Raw genomic sequence first — 12267 nt, 5'->3', positions numbered from 1 at the left:
GCATTTTTTTTGGTGTTATGTATGTAGTGCTTGTGTCTTGAAATAATCGTTCTTGATTTAATTTAAACATTGTTAACGATCAGATTCAATGACTGATAGTACATTTGCTATTGGTAGTTGGGGAATGGATATATATCTTTCCCTGGTGTTTGTTGGCTCACCCTTGTGTACTGGATAGAATTTTACCATACTGTCAGCAATGTAACAATGAGTAAAGATCTGGCTTGATAAGGGTGAAGGTCATTGCCAGGAATTCCATTCCTTATTTACAATATTTTTAAAATTACTTGCACGGATACTGGGTTAATTTCTGAGGTGTGCATATACACTGTTTATATAGACATTGCAATGAACTCCTTACGGTAGCTCCACCCTCATCTGACTTAAAAATATTAATGGTTAGAAGTGGAAAAACTGTGTTAATTTCCACTCGATACAGCTTAATTTGATTAATAACCAAAGAAAATGTATATGTTGGCACCTTTTTAGCTCACCTCATCGCCTGTTGTCCGTCTGTAAATTTTCTACATTTTCAACTTCTTCTCCAGTACCACGGGCTCATTTTCAACCAAACTTGGCCAAAATCATCCTTGGGTGAAGGGCTTTCAAGTTTGTTCAAATGAAGGGCCATACCCCTTTCAAAGGGGAGATAATCACAAAAATGTAAAAAAAAAAAAAAAAAAAAAAAAAAAAAATGGGGTGGGGTCATTTAAAAATCTTCTTAAGAACCACTGAGTCAGAAGAACTGAACTTTTCATAAAAGCTTCCTGACATAGTGGAGATTCAAGTTTGTTAAAATCATGACCCCTGGGGGGTAGGATGGGGCCATGATAGGGGATCAAAGTTTTACATGCAAATATACAAGTATAGAAAAAAATCTTCTCAAGAACTATTGGACCAAAGAAGTTTACATTTACATGAAAGCTTATTCCTGACATAATGCAGATTCAAATTTGTAAAAATCATGGCTCCCGGGAGTAGGTTTGGGCTACAATTTGGATCAAAGTTTTACATGCGAATATATGGAGAAAATCTTGAAATATGGGCCAAGGTGACTTAGGTGAGCGATGTGGCCCATGGGCCTCTTGTTGAAGTTGACAGACATATAAAAACGGAAGTACAGGTAAACGTCAGAAAATCACATTTTCTTAAAACAATAATAAATAAAAAAGATAAAATTTTGTTAAAATGACGAATTTTTAATGTCAACAGTTCAGAAAAACTGCTAATATAGAAATATGTATAAATTGATTGGGGAAATCATTGTATAATAGACATACAGTAGAGGAAATAGGAGTTATATTGCCCTTGACATTTTTTTCATTATCAATGGAAAGTATAAACTTTTTCACTATCAATTGTTTACAAGAAATTTTATTTTGTCCATTGAATAAAATTCCACTGAAAGATATATTTATATATCAAGCGCAAAGTTTAATAAATTTTGCAAAAACCTATGACTTAGCACAAGGATCGATCTACCTTAAATAAATTTATGATTAGGGCTATACGGACCGCGGATATCGGCTTGGATAGCTCGGTGGTTAAAGCACCTGACTAGTAATGCAGGGGTCCTGGGTTCAATTCCCGGTCAAATGTATATTAACAAGATATCTTATAAAGTTTATGATAGATACATATATCTTATAAAACATATAAGATATCTCAAATCAATTTTTATAAGGTATCTTCAAAATTTTTTGAGATATCTTGCAAAGAAAAATATATCATCGTTTATAAGATATCTTATAGATAGGGATGTCAACGAATATTACGAATTCGGTTATACAGGTATAACCGTTTATGCTTGGACATCTAGAGCTACAGAAAGCTACCTAACGATTACCGAACACCATAGTATGCAAGAACGGGATATAGAAACCAGTGTCCTGTGTACATGTTCGATGCCAGAGAGTCACACTGCCATCAATATTAAGTGTAAAATAAAGGAAATTTTAAAAGATTTTGGTTTGTTAAGGAAAATTGACGTTTGTACGGAAGCCGATAGGTGCCAGGGTATAGAATTAATATTTATTTAACTGGCGGCCGCCATATAAATTAAGTGGCGGCCGCCACTCAGTTTAAATCATTTATATGGCTGTCACCAGTTATTCAATTCCTCTCTCTCTATCTCTCTCTCAAGATGAAAGGGGCGCAATCCCTCCCAATGCTTAGTAATATATATACATATATATTTATTTTTTTTCGATTGTACTGTTAAATACGTAGACCCACGGAGCTGACCCTCCATTTTTTTGACAACGTTCAATTTCTATTATTTTCACATGCAAACTATAATTATTTTCACATGTGAAATAAGATTAATTGGCGGATTGACCCCCACCCCACTCTTTTGGTGGTAGTAATGAATGGTAAAAATGTAATAATGAATGAACTGATCAATTGAAGAATGAACGGAGCCCTCTCACTCCAATTTAGGAGTACAAAGTTTGGACAAAAGAGACATTTTAGGTTCCTTTTCTGCTTGTCAACAATTGTAGAATACAATTTCTGTAGAAGACAATTTCTTATATATTTCATGAGATATATTATCAACTGTAAATTATATGAGACATCTTATGAAATTTATTAGATATCTTATTCAAAATAGAAGATATCTCATAAATTATATAAGATACATTTATAAAGGAGTAAATATAAATATGGCGTGACATACATCCTGACAAGTAAGAGTGCGCAAACACGCATGCAAATACACATGAGTACACAGAGTGAAATACAAAGCAAGCACTAGCATTTGTCATAGTTTTAAAAAGAAAATGAAATCTTTAGATTCGGCATAAACAACACTGTGTGCACAGTTTTAATTTGAGTGAACATAATATTCATGAACAGCACTTTACCACTTACCATGTTAACTTAATGTAAAAAAGAAATCCATCAGTACTATCATGATGAACAAAATAAAAAAAAAGGAATTTAAGCCAACTACTGTACTAGCGATAAGCATGGAGTAAAAGGTACGGAATAGCTACTTTTACAAAGTACGCATCAAATTCAACAGGTGGAGTAAGCAAATCTAGGCATGAAGCATTTTTCATACATGAAATTGGCTCTTTCAAAATAGAGCCATTATTTTTTTAATGTATTTAGTAGAAACACAATTGTCTTTCTCTCTGCTATTGAATTTGGCATGGAAGAGAGAGAGAGAGATTACATGGGATGGTTGTAGGGACAGCGCGGGGATAGCTCTGACTTGTTGAAGAGTAGGCGTCTGTAGAGGAATATTACAGTTTTGTGGGTATATCCATGTCATGTTTCGTGCACTCTCTCCTCTTGTAGGCCTACCCTTTTACGCCACATTTATGAAATGCACTTTTAGGCCTATTCTCTGCACACTTTAAACATGTCGAAGGGGAATAGGTGCTGGAGGAGGAGGAGGAGAAAATCAAAGTTGGGGTTTGAGAGCGAGGGCCTGGGTGGAGACCATTCGTGCTCGGGTATGACCTAAAATTGGCGACCAATCGTGTCCACCCTCACAGCACGTTCGATCGCCCGACGACGATACGTGCGGCACGAATGGTTGCCGGCGACCAAACGTGCGGCACGAATGGTCGTCGGCGACCGAAAGTGCCAAAACGACCGAACGTGCCGTAACAGGGCGGTCCTTCGGATGAGACCGCAAAAACCGAGGTCCCGTGTCGCAGCAGGTGTGGCGCGATAAAGATCCCTCCCTGCTCAATGGCCATAAGCGCCGAGCATAGGCCTAAATTTTGCAGCCCTTCACGGCAGTGGTGACGTCTCCATATGAGTGAAATATTCTCGAGAGGGATGTAAAACAATATTGAATAAATTAATATAACTTTCATAAGGTATCTTGTGAAATTGATGAGATGCCTTTAAAGAAAACAGCGTGCCATATGCCCTTACTGTTAGATAATCCATATTTTTCACTGTTACTACACTCATAATAAAAAGTTTATTCTTTTCAGTATTGCCAAAGAAGGGGGGGGGGGCATATATTTCTCATGACCCGCGGAAACAAAACTCCTAGCAGCGTGGGTGATTGTTTCGTACTTGAGTTTGGACAACCCGAATTGCAGTCAAAAGGACAGCTGTTATGACGTGCCATTTGAACTCGACTCAACATTAACCCTGCCTTCTAGGGGTGTGTGGGTGGTAGCAATATGGCGTTCTTGTATTGGTACTGCACATGTAACCGCAGGGCCAGATGGCATCAAGCCTCGAATATTAACTGACGTCATAACTCCGATCCTTACTGTCATCTTCCAGAAATCCCTTGATACCGGCGTGATCCCAGCGGATTGGAGAAGTGCCGACGTAAGTCCTGTGTTTAAGAAAGGTGACCGACTCAAAGCAGAGAATTATCGCCCTATCTCGCTTACCTGTATATGTTCCAAAAATGATTTAGCTACTTCATAAAATGTAAGAGGAGTTCTGGGAGCCAGGTTTTTGTAGAGAAACGTCACTTTCGACCCTCATTTGTCCCCCGGGGTGAAAATAAACCACCAACCACCTTCCAAAAGATGATTTGGCTATTGTGTAAAATATAGGAGTTCTGGGAGCCAGGTATTTTTGAAAAAAACATCGTTATCGTATCCCCATTTTGCCCCCCCCCCCCCCCCCCCCCCCCGGTAAAATTGAAAATTCTGAAACCTTATTGCACATCTACAGGATACTACCTATATTATTCCAAAAGATTGATTGGTTACTGCTTAAAATAAAAGAGGGGTTTAAGGAAGTGTGACGGACCAGGGTAACAACAATATACCCAACTTTCTTTGGAAAGTGAGGGCAGAATGAAAACAGACAAATTTCAACAAATTATTTGGTATAAAAGTAGTTGCCTCCCTTTGCAGATTCAGAGGATTGTTCAAAAACGGCTGAATGATTTTTTTTTTTTTTTTTTTTTGTAATTTCTTACTCCATTTTTACCATTAATTTCCGCTAACACCCTATGATCCATTCCATAGTCCAGAATCAGCCTCTTTTTGGTAATGAATTTAAACAAACTTTTGATGTAACTCAATACGAGAAGAAGTGGGTATTTTCTAAACTGTGAAGCACCTCAGACATAATTCAAGCGAAAATAGAATTTTAGCATGGTAGACTTTGAAACACAGTGAAATATCAATAGCGATTCCAATACAACTGCATCACCCATAGCATTTTGGACATCACATGAAAAACCAGCATCATGTGTAGTTAACTACACCAGTGATGTCTGGGAATTACTCTTTTTGCCTGATATAAATAATTTCTTAAAAAGTGGCAAACTGTCTACAAATCCAACAATGTGATCCAATTTTATATAGAAACACTGTTCATGAAAACAATACAATCAAAATATTTCGCATTGTGTGAAACCAGAGCAGGAATTTTTGTACGGTCCTTCAGGTAGTGGTTCCCCCCCCCCCCTTTGGAAAGAGACACAACATCAAAGGAAATCCCAGTTGTAGCAGAGGCAGACTGGCTGATCTCCCCATCTAGGAGCCAATACTGGTTGAACTTTTTCCCCATTAGCTAGCATCATATTTGTGAAGTTGGTGATCCTGTATAAAAATAATTGTGAATTAAAAGAATACAACACTGGAATATATATTGAAAATAAGTACAACATTAAAATCTGTAGATTTTTTATTTCTCGAGCTACGAGGAGTGATCAAAACGTTCGTGAACTAGTTAAATAGCTTATATACATAATGCGAATCAAAGTGGGTCTCCGAGTTTATTTTTTTTTCAAAGTAGGACCCTCCAACTTAAAAAAGATGTATCTGCCCATGACCCAGGCCATGGTGCACACAGCAGTACCGCTATATATATCCGGGTCTCATATTTCTTTCAAAACTGGAAATAACCAGAGGTAACAAATTGCCAAATCTAGGCTGTAATGGGGTGGGTTAGGATTTCTATACTCGTGTGTCCTGGTGTCCATCACAACCCCACTCTTACGGTTACCCGGGTTGTCTTGGTGCAGAGTGGATCCGGGTTGGATCAGATTTGGGCGCTTTCTTTTTATGGCTGTCATCAAATCTGATTTGACAACACACACACATAGTAGTATCCATTATCTGAAGTATAGGGGAGAACCATGTGATTAAGAATAATTCCGTTGATGTCACAGAAAACAATGAGCCTGATCTTCCCCGCATACTTCGTTACACGTGCTTTCAATGGTGATGGAAAGGATTGATGCTTTCAAATTAAACTTTGTTGTTTACTTTCTAGTTCATAAAAATGTACCCTTGTTTCGTCACGTTATAATTCTATTCATGAACAACTGTCCTTGTCTTGCGTTCTCTATTGACGTGTAGCAGGCCTGACGTTCGTTTAGTCTGTACTTCGCGTTGTGTTTGTTTTATTTTATAGTGGCGACTTCAAAACGACCTAACTACACTTTGATTAGAAACTTGTTAATAAACTCAATAGAAATGAAAATAAGATTAACAATACTTTGCGAATTTATTACCAGTATAAATATGGGAAATATACACTCCTAATCTTAGAATTTAGAATATGAAGAAATACTTCCAACCCATATGTAATATAATAATTTAGTAAGTAAAAAGGGACAAAATGTAGGAGGAAACAGACGAATAAGACGCGAATAATAGGAAGAAAAGAAGCAGAAGTATAACTAGCAAACCCAGCTGTCTCGCTTCGACGAACTACTACTACTACTTATGGTGTTCAGACTTGTAGTGCAGACTGCCAGCAGGGACCCTGTTACACTTGGTTTGTTGCAGCAAGGTGTCGATGGCGGTTGACCCTCGGATCCCTTGGGGACTGGTCTTCCTGAAGATCCGGGGATGGTTGGGTCCTCCAGAAGGTCGTGGATGGGTCTCCTTCCTCGAGTCGATCGCCCACGGATCCCCACAGTATAATCGGGGGGAGCGCTTCTTGAAAAAGCTAAATTGCAGTTCTTCATCTGAGGTCGATCGACCCTCGGATCTCCCGCTTCGACGAACGACGACGATGATGTAGATTTATAGTGCAGACTGCCCAGTAGGGGCCCTGCTACACTTGGTTTGTTGCGGCGAGGCGACGATAGTTGTCGACCCTCGGATCCCCTGGGAACGGGGATGGTTAGGTCCTCCATAAGGTGGTGGATGGGCCCATCCCTTCTTCCTTGAGTCGATCGCCCACGGATCCCCACAGTATAGTCGGGGAAAGGGCTTATTGAAGATAGCTTGCTATTTTTCATCTTTGGCCGATCGACCCTCGGATCTTCCTCAGTAAAATCGGGGAGACGATCTTCTTGAAGACTGTTGAGGACGCGGCAAAGGAGGTCCGGAGTGGAGCCCCTCTACTGGATCCAGTGCAGAAACCCACCAGCTGTATGTCTAAATAATTTGGATAGTCGCCTAAACTTCCTTATTTATTGGGCGAAAGCAGAAGGATAGTTGTGTGTGCAAATGTATTTATGACCGAAAGTGTTTATAACGTGGAGTTGACCAAGCTCGCACGTCCATGACTTTATGAGGAAGCCACGGAAGACGCGTTAGACCACTGTCTTTAATTTAAGAGATAGTTGGCCTCTTGAACCGATGCGTTATTGTATAAAAAATTACTTGATAGAATTTAAATGTATAATTTAAGCTATAATACAGAGAGCTTCATACCCTATAAGGAGCATACGCTTATTGATAATTGAGGGAATAGGATTCTGAATCCTAAATTTAATCCCGGATATGCCTGGATATACATGTATTAATACAATAAATTAATAACAGACCTAAACGAGAAGTTTTAACATTAGGGACTTGCATATGTAGAGTTTGAATGTTGGCTGTAAATTCTGTTATTTCAAGGAAAGACATACATGTTAGCATTAATATTATTTTGGTATTATTTGGCTTTGTTTTTATTTTTTTTTTAATTTATTTTTACAGTATATATGAAAAGGAATTAGTTGAGGGGGTATATTATTTGGGTAAAGGTATAAGCTAGAATTGCCATGGGTAAGTGATATGTTTATGGTATGTTTGGGTGTTTTGGTGTATAAATTTAATGGCGGTGTTATAGCCGGGAAACTAATGTTAGCAGAAGAGACTGATACCTGCATCAGCCCTTAAAGGTTAAAATGTATAACCGTCAGCCACTCCCGTCACCAGAGGTGTCTGACAGTTGAGGGTGTCAGTAAGTGAGGAATCCTGGGTAGTGTATGTCTATGTGTTGCAGTGCCATTGCTTTGATTTGTAATGGGTTACTGTGTTTTTTGGTGATTGCACAGTCGATATTGGTGTAAAAGGAGGATGAGAGGTCCATGGAGCCGTTGCTCGGTAGGTGGCTCGGATAGCCCATAAGTGTTTTATATATCCATATTTGATAGCCAAATGGTCCATTTCTCCTCCCCTCCCCCACCTTTCGCTGGATTTGGTGTGAGTGTATGCGTATGTATGAGGTGCTTGCAATAATGTATTTGCAGGATTTATTTTGGTAGAGGAGACCCTAACCCAGTACCTTAGAGAAAATTAGAGTCTGCGTAGGTTAAGTAGTAGTTCTTCCGATTCCAGTAGGACTGTGCTTTTTTCTGTGCTGTGGTGAGTTCTAAGTGCAATTCGGAGTGCCGACGATTGGATCCTGTCCAGACTCTGAAGATAGGTATTGGCAACCTGAGTTGTAAGCCTGGCAACCGTAGTCAAGTGTCGATCTAAGAAGAGATTTGTAGAGCATTAAAAGAGTTTGTTTGTCAGCACCGAATTTTGTTCCTGAAACAGAATGCATAAGGTTGAGTATTTTGCAACATTTAATTTTGAGTTTTTCGACGTGAGCTTTGAATGTCAAATGTTTGTCGAAATTGACTCCCAGAAAGGTTACTTGTGATTCTACCTTGATGGGTTGATTTCCTAGGTAGAGTTTTAGCTGGGATTTGCATTTAATGTGCGTTGGGTTAGTTTTGTCAAATAAGATTGCGACAGTTTTTGGTTGCGACAGCTTGAAACCCCACCGGATGGACGAGTTTGAAATTTGAGTCCAGAGTGCTTTGCAACCTAATGTTGATGATTTTGATGGAGCGACTTGTGTGATGAATTTGCATGTCATCTGCAAACTGGGAGACATCAGCCACTTGGTACGGTTGGTTTTTGGTGTTGTATTGTGGATGATAAGTCATTGATCATGAGATTGAAAAGTGTGAGACTGATAACAGAACCCTGTCGTGTACCATTGTCCAAGGTGTGCAGATCTGAATTTGACTGATGAATTTAATCGCCCAACGTGGGGCTTCGACGAACTGTTCGCTGCAAGGCTTTATATAGTAACTGGGACAAAAAGTCATTGGCCGAAAGATAAAGCGGGCGTGTTCAAATATAACGGGTGAATAATTTACATCGGGATTGAAATTCAAAAATAAAAGTATACCCGCATGCTCGTTTGTTCCTTTAGAAGGAAGCGAGAAACCCACATTGCACAAACTCGCCAAATCCATCCGATAATTAAATTCAAGCGTCTTGGAAGGTACATGTAGATTCGCGATATAAAGTTGTAAAAGGTAGACAAAGCAGCGACCCGCAACCTAAAGTATCAAACTCATTACATCTTAGCTTTAAACACTGTGCTGTACTTGTAAATAACACTTGATATTGACACGATTTAATTTTAACAAATCGCATGCAAAACGTCGTGCTCATTATCAGGTAAGAAGAAACTGTTTGATAGATATGCTAATATAAGAACCTGCATGTTGCAGATCAACTACATTCGTGGCTTTTAATCCCGTGGGGACCCGGGTTAGAATAGGTGACTAAATGGGGCGGTCCTTCGGATGAGACCGTAAAAACCGAGGTCCCGTGTCACAGCAGGTGTGGCACGATAAAGATCCCCCCTGCTCAAAGGCCATAAGCGCCGAGCACAGGCCTAAATTTTGCAGCCCTTCACCGGTGTTATAGAACCAGACTCCCCCTAGTAAGACTTCCCCCGGAAGTCTGGCTCTAGAGTGAGCCTTCCCCAGGGGGAAGGTTCACTCTAGAGCTAGGCTTCTGGGGGGAAGGCTCACTCTAGAGCAAGACTTCCGGGGGGAAGGCTCATTATTGGGGAAGGCTCACTCTACAACTCCGGCAGTGGTGACGTCTCCATATGAGTGAAATATTCTCAAGAGGGACATTAAACAATATTCAATCAATCATTCTGGCTTTTGAAATTAATGGGTATGCAAAATAAACCAAAGTTTGTGGGATATCAGTTAAACCTGTTGTTGGATAAACGACCGACGCTTAAATATTGTAACCCCCATGAAAGGTACATACACAGTAAAAAATAATAATTTTTTTGCTTACTAACTAATGTATCAATAATGGTGATATGTTAATAACTTGTGCAACTTAAACTATTTGATGATAGGTGAAGATAACAAATTGATCAATCTCCCACAAGGAATACAAAATAAGGAGTTGGATAACACGGACCCCTGGACATTCCAGAGGTGGGATCAGATGCCTATATCTTGATCAGGTAAACGGAATAATCAGTAGTTAAAATCAGTGTGTCAAGAACGGCCTAACAATTGGTATGAAACACGCCAGACAGCATTTGACCAAATGATAGGTTGTATTGGCAAACTAGATCATTATACAACCATAGAATTTGTGAAATGCTGGCTTTAAACGAGACTGTTGAAACCCCTGTAACATCATCTTGTTTGTCAGTAGCCTGCTTCGATTTAAAAACTGATCATACACAGAACAAGCTCTTGCGTATCAAATCAGTTGAGAGATATAAACACCATATGCAGGTGATAATAGAATGTTGCTACATAGATACGGGAAGTTGACGATGGAGAAGCTGAAATCATCCTGTTTGTCATAAAGTTGAGTTGTCAGTTTGCCGTTAATATTCATTATAGGTAAAACTACTCGAAATGCTTGTTATAAGCATGCTGCCTTCGATGAAGCTTGGTTTTTTTTTAAATTTGCTCAAACCCAACAGAACACAAGTTTTATGTTTTCCAAAATTGTCATTTATTCAAAAATGACGTAATAAGAGTGTAATTATGAAAAATTGGTAGGCCAATCACAATACACATTATACATAACCATCTGGGCCAAATTGGCCTTGTTGCAAACATATTACATAATAATAAAAAAAACATGAAAGGAAAGAGTGTCTCTCAGTACTAGATTATAAAACCTAAGCGAAAAAGGTGGACAAAAATTCTGCCACAAAACAAGGTGAAATACATACATGTTTGAAACCTTGTAGGCCACCCAAATTGAAGGCAGCTTATTCATTTTTTCTATAAAATATCTGAAATACGAAGCAGATGTGGAGGACTATGTGGAGATATATCGAATTGACATATGAACGAAAATTATTATTGTTAATAGATAAAACATCGATATATCTAAATGTCGAGTTGAAGGTCACAGCAAGAGATTTTTTCTTCTCACGTGGAAGCTTTTCAATAAGAATATTAAAAACAGATCAGTTAACAAAGGAACATAATTCGTGCCCATGGAAATTCCAACAGACTGTTGGAAGACCTGATCACCAAAGATATTGTCAATGAGAAATTCCAGCATATTTTCTATTTCAACTTCAGAGTACTTGTACGTGGAATCAGAGTGGTATTTTTTCGGCCGACTGATACGAATATTCCCTTTTCCCATTTTTTGTTATCTAGTCTTTAATTCATTGTGAGGTATGGTCGTGTAAAGTGTTGAAAAGTCATACGTTTTGATATTGTTGATTTGAGAAAAGTTTTGCGATTTAAAATTTACAAAAAGTTCTTTAGAATTTTTCTTATTTACACCACTTCTGGTCACAGACACTCGACGTTTTAAATACATGTATCTATAATACAAAAACGTCTTCCTATAAACAAAACAATTTGTTTATAGGAAGACATTTTTTTTATTATAGATATTTAAAACGTCGAGTGCCTGTGCTTCTGGTATATGTTGTGGCACAGTACGTTTGAAGTTTCTCCTTCACAGCTGTTAATATTTTCGTGAGGAGCAAAGATAGGGGCTAGGTAGAACATTTACTCGATCCAGCAATGTATCTTTTTTGAAAGGGGATTTGTGAAGTTTAGGAGTCCAGTATAGATACGATAACTCATATTCATCCATCCCATTGACTGGGATATTAAATGTGTCTAAAACTGAAGCATGATTTTGAATAAATTCATCATTTGAAAGGGAAGTTAGAGTACAAGTACGATTACCAAATGTGGAATTAATGCCAAGTTCGTTTAAAATAAAGTTGTAATAATGAGCCTTACAATCAAAGACCATATTCCTCATGTAACCTATTTAATTCTTTGATCGCTTCTGGTTTACTAAACAG

Source organism: Ostrea edulis, chromosome 5 (genome assembly GCF_947568905.1).
Source record: "Ostrea edulis chromosome 5, xbOstEdul1.1, whole genome shotgun sequence".
NCBI lineage: Eukaryota > Metazoa > Mollusca > Bivalvia > Ostreida > Ostreidae > Ostrea > Ostrea edulis.
The sequence above is the reverse complement of the archived record's forward strand: the minus strand, read 5'-3'. Positions refer to the sequence as shown.